The sequence below is a fragment of the Oncorhynchus mykiss genome, chromosome 23 (assembly GCF_013265735.2).
Source record: "Oncorhynchus mykiss isolate Arlee chromosome 23, USDA_OmykA_1.1, whole genome shotgun sequence".
NCBI lineage: Eukaryota > Metazoa > Chordata > Actinopteri > Salmoniformes > Salmonidae > Oncorhynchus > Oncorhynchus mykiss.
Window position 1 is genome coordinate 32,856,931 of NC_048587.1, and position 16,391 is coordinate 32,873,321.

Below are 16,391 nucleotides of genomic sequence, written 5' to 3' on the forward strand. Positions count from 1 at the left end.
TTGGCTGCTCTCTCTCTCCCCCCTCATGGTCCGAGCGGAGAGAGTAATGAAAGAGAAGCCAGTGCTGCTCCCTCCTCTTCTCCCTCCCACCCACCGGGAGGCCCGCCCGCCGCTGCCCCGGCTGGCCTCACATCCAGACGGAGGAATTTATCAGGGAGGGCTCGCCAGAGACTCCGCCGCCCGCTGCACACAGCGGCCCAACCATAAGAGCTAAACTCTTGTCTCCCAGCTCCACTTTTGGCCGTATAATAGCGCAGTCGGGAAGGTTGTTGTAATGAATCAGCCTTCCACAATAAATGGCACATCTGTGCATGTCTGATAGAACAAATATAATGCAAGGTAGAAAGGTTATTTTAACAGTGACATAATAACCTTTGCGGTGCACGGATAGGCTACAAAGAATAGTTAGAATACATATTGCGAGCGGGAGATACATAGGCCTTCATTGTAACACTTTAAGAACATGCCAATACAGCTAACGGCAAGTCTTTGTGATATGCTATTATTACAACAGGTAGGCTATTAGAAAGCAGTCAACTCAGTCCAGCCTTTTTTTGCTCACTGAACTATTGACATACCCGTACATTCCAAGATTAACATTCCCATCTGCTCAGCTAGCTGATTAACGTAAATTGTTTACCAACAATCAAACAGCCTTCTCGAGCATATGGAGCCTATTTTACAAACCCATAAACATGCACATACACCAATGTGAAATCATGCACCCATCATATCTCTACAGACGAGCATGCACCTCCGTATCTCGTAGCTAGCTAGGCTACCTCGTCTCACACTATGTTAAAGTGACTTGAGGATAAGACATTGCTCAATGTAGGCTAAACGCGTGCATGGATCAGATCTAGCTAGACGGATTTATTCCTAAACAGACTCGGGCACAATAGCAAAATCCGCTATCCAGTTTAGGCTAAATATAACGGCTAGTTCTGTTCTGATTCTCTGGCTTCTAGGAGGTCAGTCTATTGTTAGCGCTGGGGTTGAGTCTGGGCAGCGAGAAGCGAACCCATCCAAGGCAGTAATGACCACACACAAAATCCTGTCTCTGTGCAACCAACCCACGGCAAGGTGTGATAGAGTAGCCTACGATACCGAAACAACCAAGGAACGGAACTTACTTTTAGCTTGGAACCTCGGCTAGAAGAAGAAATCCACTTTGTTTTCCCGAATCTCGTGTATACTGCGTTCCTTTTCACTTTAAAATACAAGAAAATAGCGCCCACTGTACCGTTGGTGTGTGTGAGTGACTGAATCAACTACCGTACAGAGCCACAGCAAGTTGAAGTGTCAAATTACACTGGCTGTTCAGTTACCACAGAGGGAGCCATGCTTCGGGGCTGCTGACAAAATGTGTCCCAGATTCAGGTGGTGGGAGCGATTTAGGAATACTCCAGGAGTGACAGACCGACCATACAGAAGGCTATGAGAGACTGTAAACCTCTGAACGGACGGGAGTGAAATCATTCGACCACCGACAGCGTTTGAATTTCGATTTTTAGTGGAGGTGATGTGTTTGGTGATGCATGTTAAACCATCTGAATACATTATTTAAATACTTCTAAGCTGTTGAAATCATATCACTAAAAACGTTTTTAAACCATTTTTACAATTTAATAGATGTATATTAGGACTAATATTAATTATATAAATTATAATAATAACGAATATAAGGCTAATAACGCCGCTAATACACAAATCACTACAAATAGACTATGCCTTTGTATATAAAACACTATTCACAATATTCATAATAATCATTATAACCACAGCCTAATTGAAATAATAGGCTAATATAATAAATTGGGCTAGTGGCATATTAATACAATAAACAAATGATTGTTGTTATGATTAGGCTATTATTTTCTTACACCTCCTCATCATCATCGTCATCTCTGAATAACAACATGGTTGATAGCCTTATCTTTTACATGTCATATGCGCTCTCAGTAGGCTACAGAGAGCCAGAGCACCATGCAGTGCTTCGGGAAGTATCAGGTTCCGTATTTTGCGAGTCTCCGGTCTCCAATGGAAGCTACAGAATAACAAAGACATGTTTGAGAGTCGAGCAGTGAGCAGCAGCGGCTACAGCAGTAGGCTTGGCTGATCGGTGACGTCAAGGAACAATGTGGTTTCCACTAGTTACCACATCCACAAAGTAAAAATTAGCTAGGCCGGCCTAGATCGTAACAATTCATAAAAACTACAATTATATTTTTGGTCTTCATTTCAGGTTAAGGTTAGCAGCTGGTTAAGGTTATGGTTAGGTTTAAAATCACATTCTAAGCAGATAAGATATAGAAATAGGCGGGGTTTAAGACTTTGTGGCTGTGGTAACTAGTGACGACCGAACAACGTCTCCCCCGACACACACACACGCGCACACACGAATGAATGCACATATGCCCGCGAACACGCGCACGCGCACTTACACACACACACAGAGAGAGAGAGAGAGAGAGAGCGAGAGAGAGAGAGAGAGAGAGAGAGAGAGAGAGAGAGAGAGAGCGAGAGCGAGAGAGAGAGAGCAGGCAGACTCTTCTCAGCTAGTGAAGCACAGCTGAACTGCCCGGAGGGAGGGCCGAGCAGTGCCGAAGCTGGAACAGTGCATCAGATAGAATCACTCACTTCTCATGCTGTGCTTGTTTCTCTTCCTCCCTCCTTCCCTCCCTCCCTTTCTCCCTGCATGTCTCTGCCCCTCTTTTCTTCTCTCTCTTTCTCCACAAGTCATGCAGTGTTGCATCATTGGACTTCCAGGTAGTGCTTAATTATTTAAATATTTGTTATACAAGCAGTCAGTACATTTTAAGTTAATAGTCATGCAATATTATATAATGAGTAATGTAATAAGACATTGCAAGTTAAAAACAATAAAGGTTCTTACATGGTTCTTCTTCAGCTCTAAATTTCCTTGGAGAGCTATTGCCCAATAAAGAACCTTACAGTTAAGTGTAGGGTTCTTGACTTGGCATCTACGGTTCTTCAGAATTCTAAATGGTTCTTGAAATGTATGGGAACCTTCAGTGTATGGAATGGAAGCCAATGTTAACTACTGTTTATTTTTCAGTGTAACATTTCTAGTGTTGATTCAAGAGTTAAATTAACACTCTAAAGAGTGAAATTAACACTCAGTGGTGTAAAATAACTCTAGTTTCGGTGTTAATAACCAGAGTTGTATCAAAACCATGCCCATCATAGTCATTCCCAGCTTGCTCCTTTGCAGGGAGATTTTTTAAATTGTTTGTTTCAATATCTATGTTTTTGATTAATTAATCCGATGCTACTCAAATATAAATAACATAAATGTTTCTAAACTATTATTCACCCATTACTGAAATGGTTGTTCAAGTTCAGATGTTCAAGGTAGTGTCATATCTTATTCTTCCCAATGCAGGTTGTGGGCGAATACATTTTTAAAATGTTGAATATCCACACTTTGGCTGGACTTCAATAGGGATTACAAATCACATTGCAAGCCATCACAATGTGACTTGCAGGCCTGATGTGGCCTATAAACTATGAGTTTTAGGTCCCTTTATTAGGGTAAAACTAGGCCCTCAAATGAAGGCCTTATGAAATATGTATTGTATTATCTTAAAACCCTACAGCAGGAATCTGGTCCATGTGATCTGGAAAATTGGGACATCCCTACACCATTGAAGCTGACATTTTAAATTGTTAAGGTAAGGGTTACGGTTAGGGTTCTGGTTATGGTAAGGTTAGGGGTTCGGGTAACAGTTAGGGTATTCAACTCTGGTCCTGGAGGGCCGAAACAATTCTGAGTTTGGATTTTTGTATGGTTCTTCAATGGCATCGCTCTCAACAACCTTATTTGGTTCTAACTTGTACCTTTATTTTTAAGAATATGGTTGAGTGTGAATGTTACATAAATAATTGTCACGTGTGCTCCCTCTCCGGTCTCTAGGTCACCAGGCTGCTTGTTATGGCGCACACCTGTCACCATCATTACGCACACCTGCGCATCATCAGACTCACCTGGACTCCATCAACTTCCTGATTACCTGTCCTATATATGTCACTCCCTTTGGTTCCTTCCCCAGGTGTTATTGTTTCTGTTCCAGTGTCATGTCTGTGTGTTGTTCGTGTTTCTTGTTTTGTATTATGTTGAGTTTATTTATTAAAACACTCACTCCTTGAACTTGCTTCCCAAATTATTGCTTCCCAAATTATTATTATTGCACATCGTTACAATAATATCAGATAATACATATCGTTACAATAATGGTATCATAATCATGTAAATTATATTAGTCTAGCTTAAAAATAATCACCTGTTTTTATTTGATAAACTTTTGAAGTTACTACTTTGTATAAATCAAAGGTATTTTCTCTAGGATATTATCAATGACTCAGGTAGTGAAGTAATACAACAGCAGAATGTGCTCCAATAGGCAGTTCCTCTAGAGTTGGTGATTGATTTAAACGGTACTTCAGGTTTAAATTCTCCCCCTTTGCACTACACACACACACACACACACACACACACACACACACACACACACACACACACAAAGGGTTTTCTGTTGAAAAGTAGTCCCCCTGGTGGGCTGTAAAGGGTGAGAGCAGGAAGAGAGAGAAGAGAGAGCAGGGCTAGGAACTCTCGGGAGAGTACAATACAAAGACTATAAAGAGTGTTAGGACCCTATTTGGAAGGCTTTTTGGTTGATTTAGATCTAGTTGTCATTTTAAATAATATAGAAATATTATACAAATCCAGGTTCAGAAATATTTTTGATTAATTCTCTCCTCTGCCATATGGGCACACATACTGACCAACAGCCATCATTAGCTTCCTTCCTTCAGTGCTAGTGACAGTAATGTTATGGGGGGCTGGGAGCTGGAGACTGGGGGTCAACCCCACTCAGGCAGAAATATCATGGGGGCTTCACTCCACCCGGGCCTGGTTGTCACAGAGCAGAATGTCTCAAGGACACCCTGTCTCCTAGTCGGGACAGGAAACACACACACACACACACACACACACACACACACACACACACACACACACACACACACACACACACACACACACACACACACACACACACACACACACACACACACACACACACACACACACACACACACACACACACACACACACACACACACACACACACACAGGACAGCACTCCTCTCCACACAGGCTGACAGGGATAAATGTGGAGGCTGACATCACCAGCTCCGACCGGCAGTCAGTCATTTATATTACGGGGGCATTTCTTAGAAGGAGATTGTGTTCGTTATAGAAGAGGGAGAGAGGAGGGAGAGAGAGGGGAAAGAGGGAGAGAGGGATAGACGGGTGAGGTGGGTGGGTGGATAGAAAGAGGGAGAGAGAAAGGGAGGGGGACAGAGAGATAGAAAGGGAGAGAGAGAGAAAGAAAGAAAGAAAGAAAAAGGGAGTGAGGGAGGGAGGGAGGGAGGGAGGGAGGGAGGGAGGGAGGGAGGGAGGGAGGGAGGGAGGGAGGGAGGGAGGGAGGGAATGTTCAATGTCAGAGTGGTCTTGCTGTGAACATGTGATAGGCTGTGATCTGATTTGTCTCGTGGTTTACATGTTGACACAGTGTACAGTATATGAGGATCTCTCTGTGATGCAATGAAGGTTTGTTGAAACAACATATTTATATTGAAGTGTATGAAGCTGCTGTCTTTTCTAACATCCTCTCTTTAATGGATCACAGAGACAATTGAGTTCTATTACCTCTTTCTTTAATGTGTTTTCTTATGAAGTGTTAAATCACCTTAGAAATACATTTATAACCCAGAGAAGTGCATTAATATTTATCAGGCATCTTGTGAGAGGGATTGTTGCCTGAAATTCTTGAAGCGCCTAATTTTCCATAAATATTATAATAACACTAGACCAACAGCTCTATATGAACAGAACCAGACTAGCCTCAATATTATTGCTACAGAGATGGATTTCTCTATGTAACAAAAGCCTCAAAGACTTTAACCAAGGCTCTGTGCTCAAGTGCACCGTTGTGGCTTATTGTCATCTACTTTTCAGCCGTATCATAGCACTATCTGTTCTGGGTCATCAATCATAGTTTTGTGATGTCATCCAAAGATGAAAGGGTTCATTACTGATGTCAGCAGACCTGCTACCGGTCACTCAGCCACACACAAACACACTCAGCAGCACACACACACAGACACACACACACACACACACACACACACACACACACACACACACACACACACACACACACACACACACACAGAGTTCAAAGCAGTCTTGTTGTCAGAAGTCCCAGGGCAGGCAGGCCCACTGCTCCAGCTCTCCAGAACAACATAGCCAGATGGCTGCCTGGAAGATGGATGGATTATAGGTGGGGTGACTTCAGCTTGACTGGGTTGCATGTATAATTTCACACAGACACACGCACACACATGCTTGCACAAGCACACGGACATGCACACACACGCACACACGCACACACACACACACACACACACACACACACACACACACACACACACACACACACACACACACACACACACACACACACACACACACACACACACACAACAATGCAAGGGAGCCCAGTGAATGCATCAATGGAGAACAAAGAAAAAAGTATGTCCGCTCCAACAAGGTTAATGCACTGTGTAGTAGTGCATGATTTTAGGCAGTGTGTTATGTTGATATTGTTAATGAACAATTAAAACAACCAAGACTCTCTTAAGTGTGCATGTGTGTGTTTATGTGTGTGTCTCTGACAGTGCACGGGGGGAGTGAAGATGGATGTTGCTTGGGCTTCATACAGCTCTATGATGGAGGGAGACTCAGTTGTGCAGACATCAGCTCTCTATGTCCAAACAGAGGCAGCATCCCAAATGGCAGAGCCCTATGGACCATGGTCAAAAGTAGTGTGTGCACTACATAGGGAATAGGGTGTCATATGGGACAGACTCAAAGGTTTGATGGCTGTTTACAACAGATCCTCTACCTGGTGTTCTCCATCTACACCAGAATCCTGGTCACACACACACGCAAGAATACTTGCATGCACGCACGCACAAACGTATATGTGTTCGTGTTGAGTGGCAGGTGTGTGTGTTGGCAGGGTAGTGAATGGATCAGCCCCCACAGGGAAAGGCAGAGGAGCTCTATTTGAAAACAAGACGCGATAAATCCGCTTGAGTACCCTATTGATTATCTTCAGACTCTGAGAAACAGAGAGAGAGAACGAGACAGAAAACAGATGCTTCTGACTGCCACTTTTGGAGAGTTGAGGTGGCTTTTTAGTCCCCCCGTCTCTCTCTTCCCTCTCTCTCTCTCTCTCTCTCTGTTCGCTCCGTCTCTCTCTCTCTCTCTTTCCTCTCTCACTTCCCTCTCTCTCTTCCCTCTCTCTGTCTCTCTCTCTCTCTCTGTTCGCTCTGTCTCTCTCTTCCCTCTCTCTCTCTTCCCTCTCTCTCTTCTCTCTCTCTCTCTCTCTCTCTCTCTCTCTCTCTCTCTCTCTCTCTGTTCGCTCCGTCTCTCTCGCTCTCTCTCTTTCCTCTCTCTCTCTCTTCCCTCTCTCTCTCTCTCTCTCTCTCTCTCTCTGTTCGCTATGTCTCTCTCTTTCCTCTCTTTCTCTTTCTTCCCTATCTCTCTTCCCTCTCTCTCTGTTCTCTCTGTCTCTCTGTCTCCCTCTTTCCCCTCTCTCTCTCTCTCTTCCCTATCACTCTCTCATCCTCCCTTTCTCTCCCCCACTCTCTCTCCATCTCTTTCCCTAGTGGTGACAGATAAAGCAGACAGGCTGTACCCCATGCTGACTAGCTGAACTGGCTGTGGAGAGCGAGGCAGCGAATGGAGCGGCGATCAATGAGCACTCACAATAGAGCGCCAGCATCCACATCACTAACAGCTCCCTCAGGCAATGGGAAGGAGGTTGAGAAGAGGGGGGATGAGGGGGGTGAGCAAAGGAAAGGAAGAGGGGGATAGAATATAGGGATGGGGGCAGGGGGATTGAGGGAAGGTTGGTTCTGCTTTATGTAATGAAATGTGGGAGGTAAAAGTTGTTTGTTTTCATGTTTAAAAAATACCTAGATACGATTTTGAGTCAACCAAAGAGCAGGGTTTACCCCTTGTTTAGAGTTGTGCAATGTCAATACAGACTCATTACAATATGTGATGTTATGTTATATGTTATCTGACCTCAAGGCCAGGGTCAAGATTACACACACACTTAGCAGGTGTAGTTGTTCTTTTAGATGAGACTGACTATGACAGCCTGTTCATCAAAACTGATGTCGCTGAAGAGAAACAATGGTGAAACACAGTGAAATCAGGCTATGCTTATTATCTGGGTTGAAAGTATCGGTGGCACTCTAGCCTGCCCTGCGCCTGGTGATGGCTAAAGTAGTGATGCTGTCTATTAATAGTAGGCTTCTTTCTCTGACCTTAGAGGCTATATGGAAAATGAATACTTTGAGAGGAGAAATACACCTGGAACTACCTTAATGGAGACTAACTATCTCCAGTAAAACACCAGAGTTTAAGCCCATGGAAAGCCTCAGGCTGGACCTCCTGGTGCACCACGTCAGGACCAGGGTTTGTATTCAAAACGCATCTTAGAGTATGAGTGCTGCTGATTTAGGATCAGCCCCCTCTTGTCCATGCAATCACATTCATTATGATTTAAAAGACTGATCCTAGATCAGTACTCCTACTCTGAGACACTGTGTCCATGTAATACTATTCACTATGTCTGATTTAAAAGAAAAACTGATGCTAGATCAGTACTCCAATACTCTGAAATGCTTTATTAAAACAGGACCAGACCAGACAGGCTACCCTACCTGGACAGGGACTATTCCTCAGGATGACATTAATATAATAGCTCTGGTGCCCAAAACAACTGGCTATTGATCCAGTATAACCTTTTAAGCCTATCGACCGCTCTGTTCTCCAACAGCAGGCGGATGCTACAGTGTTTTGAAGCTGTTGGGTTAAGGGCTGCAGTATTCTAGGTAAAAGGGCCATGTTGTTACAGGTGTCGTTTCGGCTGTGTTTTGGCTAATTAAAGGCCCACTCCTTAATTCGAACAAAACAGAAGCCCCCCACTTGGTTTGAAAAGCTGAGGATTGGGGCTGGAGAAATGTGAACACTTAAATTCATAGAGTTGTTCTTGGTGTGCTGTTTTGGCTAATTAAAGAGGCTGTTCCGAAGTTTATTTGCTAATTTTTTACCATCAAAGTTATACATACAGTATATCATACAGTGGCTTTGCTGGCATGAATAAAAAAAATGTTTTATGCATGCCAGCAAAGCCACTAAACAATACATTAATTGCACTAAAACGGTGCTCACGAACTGTTAGGGCCTACATAAAGCTGTGCCAACAGCAGTCCCAAAAGTAGTCCCAACACCTTACCACTGCTACACCTGGCTATCAGCGGAGCCTTGTCTGGCAGCGAAACAGTTAATTCAGCCTCATTTACTGCCTTTAAAAAAACACAGCTGATGTGGTTGACTTGCGTAAAGAAATGAGGTTTCTACTGACAATTGAGATGTACAAACTATGACATACGGGGATGACGAGCGGATAAGAGGAAATCCGTCGTTTCGATTAAGACATTAAGGAGCGAGCTAGGACTGACGTTGTAACGGATCTCGTCCTCCTCTTCTGAGGAGGAGTAGCGAGAAGGATCAGAGGACCAATGTGCAGCATGGTAAGTGTCCATGATGTTTAATCAAAAATCAACAGAACACTGGAACAAAACAATAAACGTGAATGAACAAAACAGTCCCGTGTGGCAAAAAGCACTGACTCGGAAGAAAAACACCCACAACTCAAAAGTGAAACCAGGCTACCTAAGTATGATTCTCCATCAGGGACAACGATTGACAACTGCCTCTGATTGAGAACCATACTAGGCTGAACACAGAAATCCCAAATTATAGAAAAATGAACATAGACAACCCACCCAACTCATGCCCTGACCATACTAAAACAAAGACATAACAAAGGAACTAAGGTCAGAATGTGACAGACGTAGTGAATATAACAATTTCCTCAACACTTTTGAAATGTACAGCGACAGAATTCAGAACATGTTCTTACAATATTCTCCCTGTACACCAAGTCAGAACCTTAGGATAAATAAAGGGGGCATATAAGAAGACAATGAATGCTCTTACAATATTTGATGATGACATTTCTCTAAAACAGGGTATTGGCTAAATGTGCACAACCAAGTCAGAACAGTAGGCTAAGTTGTGAGGGGAAAAGGGACCAAATTATTAGGGTGAGGGTGATGCACATGGGTTACTAACTGCTTACTACACAACATACACTTAGTATTACTTTCTTAGCTACAATATAGATATCTCCCTGGCATATTACATCATTTATGCAGCAGCATACAAAGCATTTTTGGACTCACCTTATTGTGCTGTGCTCACTTGAACAGGAAGGAGGCGCGGCGGTCTGGCATTCTCTGGATTATGGTAGTTTCAACTGGGAACTCTGAAAAAAAGAAGGTTGACTCATGACATCAGTGATGTTCAGGTCTGCGCTCTAGAAAGAGGCCAGAGTTCCCGACTTGGAATTCTGAATTAGATGACCGTTCAAAGTGTTTTCCCAGTCGGAGCGTGTTTTCTTCCGAGTTCCCAGTAGTCTTGAACTCACTGAAGTCTGAGATTTCCAAGTTCCGAGTTTCCAGTTGTTTCGTACGCAGCAGTAGTCAAGCTGGATTGACAGCATGGCCAATGGAAAAGATACCTTTAAACACAGACTTGGACCACCTCCAAGTCTGTGTTTGGACCACACACCCACTCCAATGCTTGCAGTTACCCACTGATTCCTTCCAAACCACTTATTGTTGAATTTGCGATTTCCAACTTGTTGTGTAATGTTTATGTCCAATGGCCGATGAGAACGATAATTTTTTTTCTCTTTTCCCCTCACAATTTCTCTTAATATGACAAGGATTGAAAAGGATTTGCCAGTAGATTGTTGACTTGACTTCATGATGATGACTGCTAGCTTGCTAGCTAAGATTTGGAAAGTATGATGTTGATATGTCCAATCAAAGCTATGGTACATATAACATGATTTGATGTCATTTTATCTGTGGTAAATGACGTTGAGCCTGCTTTTTTCTTTTTTTGAATTTTCGTGGAATCCAATTGTTAGTAGTTACTATCTTGTCTCATCGCTACAAATCATGTACGGGCAAGGGAGAGATGAAGGTCGAAAGCCAGGCGCACCAATGTGTCGGAGGAAACACCGTGCACCTGGCGACCTGGTTACTGCGATGCAGTGCCCTAGACCACTGCGACCACTGCGCCACCCGGGAGGCCCTGACGTTGAGCCTTCTTGGATGGGCACTTGTAATGTACAGTTGAAATCGGAAGTTTACATACACTTAGGTTGGAGTCATTAAACTTGTTTTTCAACCACTCCACACATTTCTTGTTAACAATCTATAGTTTTGGCAAGTCGGTTAGGACATCTACTTTGTGCATGACACAAGTTATTTTTCCAACAATTGTTTACACACAGATTTTTTCATTTATAATTCACTGTATCACAATTCCAGTGGGTCAGAAGTTTACATGCACTAAATTGACTGTGCCTTTAAACAGATTTGAAAATGACAAAAAAATGATGTCATGGCTTTAGAAGCATCTGATAGGCTAATTGACATCATTTGAATCAATTGGAGGTGTACCTGTGGATGTATTTCAAGGCCTACCTTCAAACTCAGTGCCTCTTTGCTTGACATCATGGGAAAATCAAAATAAATCTGCCAAGACCTCAGAAAGAAAATGTAGACCTCCACGTCTGGTTCATCCTTGGGAGCAATATCCAAACACCTGAAGGTACCACATTAATCTGTACAAACAATAGTACGCAAGTATAAACACCATGGGACCACGCATCCATCATACCGCTAAGGAAGGAGATGCGTTCTGTCTCCTAGAGATTAACGTACTTTGGTGCAAAAAGTGGAAATCAATCCCAGAACAACAGCAAAGGACCTTGTGAAGATGCTGGAGGAAACAGGTACAAAAGTACCTATATCCACAGTGAAATCAGTCCAATATCGACATAACCTCAGCAAGGAAGAAGCCACTGCTCCAAAACCACCATAAAAAATCCAGACAACCGTTTGCAACTGTGTATGGGGACAAAGATCATGTCACGACTTCCGCCGAAGTCGGCTCCTCTCCTTGTTCGGGCGGCGTTTGGCGATCAACGTCACCGGCTTTCTGGCCATCATCGCACCATTTTTCATCGCACCATTTGTCTTATCTTGTTTCCATACACACCTGGTTTTCATTTCCCCAATCAATCTGCTTGTATTTAACCCTCTGTTTCCCATCATGTTTTGTGTGTAACTGTGTCATGTTATGTGGTGTGAGTTTACGCGCTTCACATTTATGTTCCGTTTTTTGAGGGTGTTTGATGTATGTAGTGCTCTCGTTTTTGGAACTTTATTAAAAGTGTGCCTGTTCATTATACTCTGCTCTCCTGCACCTGACTTCGCCTCCAATACACCATTGACAGATCATACTTTTTGGAGAAATGTCCTCTTGTCTGATGAAACAAAAATAGAACTGTTTGGCCATAATGACCATCATTATGTTTGGAGGAAAAAGGGGGAGGCTTGCAAGCCGAAGAACACCATCCCAACCGTGAAGCAGGGGGGTGGCAGCATCATGTTGTGGCGGTGCTTTGCTGCAGGAGGGACTGGTGCACTTCAAAAAATAGATGGCATCATGAGGACGGAAAATGATGTGGATATATTGAAGCAACATCTCAAGACATCAGTCAGGAAGTTAAAGCTTGGTCGCAAATGGGTCTTCCAAATGGACAATGACCCCAAGCATACTTCCAAAGTTGTGGCAAAATGGCTTAAGGACAACAAAGTCAAGGTATTGGAGTGGCCATCACAAAACGCTGACCTCAATCATATGGAAAATTTGTGGGCAGAACTGAAAAAGTGTGTGCAAGCAATGAGGCCTACAAACCTGACTCAGTTACACCAGCTCTGTCAGGAGGAATGGGCCAAAATTCACCCAATTTATTGTGGGAAGCATGTGGAAGGCTACCCGAAGTGTTTGACCAAAGTTAAACAATTTAAAGGCAATGCTACCAAATACTAATTGAGTGTATGTAAGCCTTCTGACCCACTGAGAATGTGATGAAAGAAATTAAAGCTGAAATAATTCATTCTCTCTACTATTATTCTGACATTTCACATTCTTAAAATGAAGTGGTGATCCTAACTGACCTAAGATAGGTAATTTTTACTTGGATTAAATGTCAGGAATTGTGAAAAACTGAGTTTAAATGTATTTGGCTAAGCTGTAAGTAAACTTCCGACTTCAACTGTAACTCTATGGCAGCACCGTAGGGGCCGAATTTTTCAGCTCTCCCCGTAGATTATGCAGTGATGTAGTGTCTCCATGAGTGACAGAACAATGAGCCAATCACGGCGTAACTAGAGAACATTACCAGCCCCTACGCTCCATTTTTTCTACTGGCTGCCCCACCACCACAGAAAGCACTGAGCTAGGCTGAAACACCTGCATTTTGGAGCTGCCTTACTCAAGAAAGCAAAAAAGAGACCATGTTTGTGTGCAACTCTATTAACTCAATGATGTTTGCAAACTGATATGTGACTTGCATTAATCCCAAAATTTCATGCAAAACAGGCAACAAATAACAAGAGCTCAGTAACTTTCAACGTGTTACCATGTTAGGATGCCACCTTTCCAACAAGTCAACGACAAATTTCTGCCCTACTAGAGCGTCCCCGGTCAACTGTAAGTGCTTTTATTGTGAAGTGGAAGCACCTAGGAGCAACAATGGCTCAGCCATGAAGTAGTAGGTTACACAAGCTCATAGAACGCAGAGTGCTGAAGCGCATACCACTTAGAAATTGTCTATCCTCGGTTGCAACACCCACTATCAAGTTCCAAACGGCTTCTGGAAGCAATGTCAGCACAAGAACTGTCCATCGGGAGCTTCGTGAAATGGGTTTCCGTGGCCGAGCAGCCGGACACAAGCCTTACATGCTGACCAGACCGGACACGTCGCGTGTGCGAGCGTCTCAAAATAAATTTAGAAATCCATGTTATTCAATTATTGCACCCACATTGCTCGCGCGCACCAACGAGAGTCTTCGATGCCAAGGGCTAAAATAGAACTCCTTTCTATTTCTGATGCAGAAGGCGCTGGAAGTCCTGCCTCTCCCATCTCCTCATTGGTCTATAGAAGCAGGTACCCACGTGCCATCTCCTCATTGGTTATACCCACGTGGGTGATTGAAAGACTGTTTTGCCGGTAGTTGTGGTAATACTATGAAAGTGTAGATGCCGATCACCATATACGTTCAAAGAGGAAAAAGCCTGGAAGGAGGAGAGATGACCAGAAACGATTCGGTTGGCTGTTTTATGTGTGGATTAATTGTAGGAGTAGAGGACAATGTGCATTTCAGGTAAAATAACAACTCAATGTTTATATCCCAGTAACACATTAGCTAGCAACAGCAAGCTAGCTAAATAGGACAAATTAGCAAGCATGTGCACGCTAACTAGCTCAATTGCCATACATGTTTAATGCTTTTTGACCTGTCCCCAAATTAATGTCATTGGTTCAGAGTTTGTTTTGATATTTTAATCTGCGTGTCGTGATCGCGTTTAGTGTAGGGGGACAAAATAAATGTATGCACAATAGCGCACGAGGGCGCACGCGCGCAGCCGGTTTGGGTTCTGTGTAAGTGTAACGGATGTGAAACGGCTAGCTTAGTTAGCTGTGGTGCACGCTAAATAGCGTTTCAATCGGTGACGTCACTTGCTCTGAGACCTTGAAGTAGTGGTTCCCCTTGCAGAGGCTTTTGTGGAGCGATGGGTAACGATGCTTCCAGGGTGACTGTTGTTGATGTGTGCAGAGGGTCCCTGGTTCGCCCCCGGGTATGGGCGAGGGGACGGTCAAAACTTATACTGTTACATTGGTGCCGTGACCCGGATCACTGGTTGCTGCGGAAAAGGAGGAGGTTAAAAGGGGGGTGAGTGTAACGGATGTGAAACGGCTAGCCTAGTTAGCTGTGGTGCGCGCTAAATAGCGTTTCAATCGGTGACGTCACTTGCTCTGAGACCTTGAAGTAGTGGTCCCCCTTGCTCTGCAAGGGCCGCGGCTTTTGTGGAGCGATGTGTAACGATGCTTCGAGGGTGACTGTTGTTGATGTGTGCAGAGGGTCCCTGGTTCGCGCCCCGGTATGGGCGAGGGGACGGTCTAAAGTTATACTGTTACATAAGATCACCAAGCACAATGCCAAGCATTGGCTGGAGTGATGTAAAGCCTGCCGCCATTGGACTCTGGAGCAGTGGAAACGCGTTCTCTAGAGTGATGAATCACTCTTCACCATCTTGCAGTGTGACTGATGAACCTGGGTTTGGTGGATGCCAGGAGAACACTACCTGCCCGAATGCATAGTGCCAACTGTAAAGCTTGGTGGAGGAGGAATAATGGTCTGGGGCTGATTTTCATGGTTCGGGCTAGGCCCCTTAGTTCCAGTGAAGGTAAATCTTAACGCTATAGCATACAATGACATTCTAGACGATTCTGTGCTTCCAACTTTGTGGCAAGTTTGGGGAAGGCCCTTTCTTGTTTCAGCATGACAATGCCACCGTGCACAAAGCGAGGTCCATACAGATATGGTTTGTCGAGTTTGGTGCGGAAGAACTTGACTGGCCTGCACAGAGCCCTAACCTCAACCCCATTGAACACCTTTGGGATGAATTGAAACGCAATCGGCGAGCCTGGTCTAATCGCCCAACATCAGTGCCAGACCTCACTAATGCTCTTGTGACTGAATTGAATCAAGTCCCCCCAGCAATGTTCCAACATCTAGTGGAAAGACTTCCCAGAAGAATGGAGGCTGTTATAGCAGCATTTTAATGCCCATGATTTTGGAATGAGCTGTTTGACGAGCAGGTGTCCAGATACTTTTGGTCATGTAGTGTATGTATTTTGCTCTTGTGTAGGGAGGTGTGCCCCTTTCTGTCTAATGGCTGGAGTGATGGAAGCATGTGTAACTAGTCTGAGATCAAGACCAAGAGAGTTGTTTCTGTCTGTCCTTTCTGCAGTTAGCCTAGCACCAGCGAAAGCTGTCTGAGAAACATTCAAAACATTGATTTGATACTCAAAAAGACAAATTGCTCAAGACACAAATACAATCTAATTCCTTTATACACCCCAAAACTCTCTCACTGATCTCAAAACCATTCTGTTATGTCTCTTAAAATGTGGACTTTTCTCTGAGAGTTCAAGACAAACCCCAGAACCTCAGAGGAATTGAATTTCCTCTCGTCCAGAGAAAATAAATAACGCTCTTGTCTGGGAGTGACC

At 43.8% G+C, this 16,391-nt stretch overlaps 1 protein-coding gene across 5 annotated transcripts in view; it reads right to left on the minus strand.

Annotated features, from left to right (window-relative positions):
* LOC110502604 (zinc finger MIZ domain-containing protein 1) overlaps positions 1-1,263 on the minus strand; it is a 204,859-nt gene extending 203,596 nt beyond the window's left edge. For all 5 annotated transcript variants that reach the window (XM_036960223.1, XM_036960225.1, XM_036960222.1 and 2 more), the window contains exon 1: positions 1,134-1,263. The gene's annotated coding sequence lies outside the window, so the exon portion shown is untranslated. The remainder of the gene's footprint in view (positions 1-1,133) is intronic.
* Positions 1,264-16,391: the final 15,128 nt, after the last annotated feature.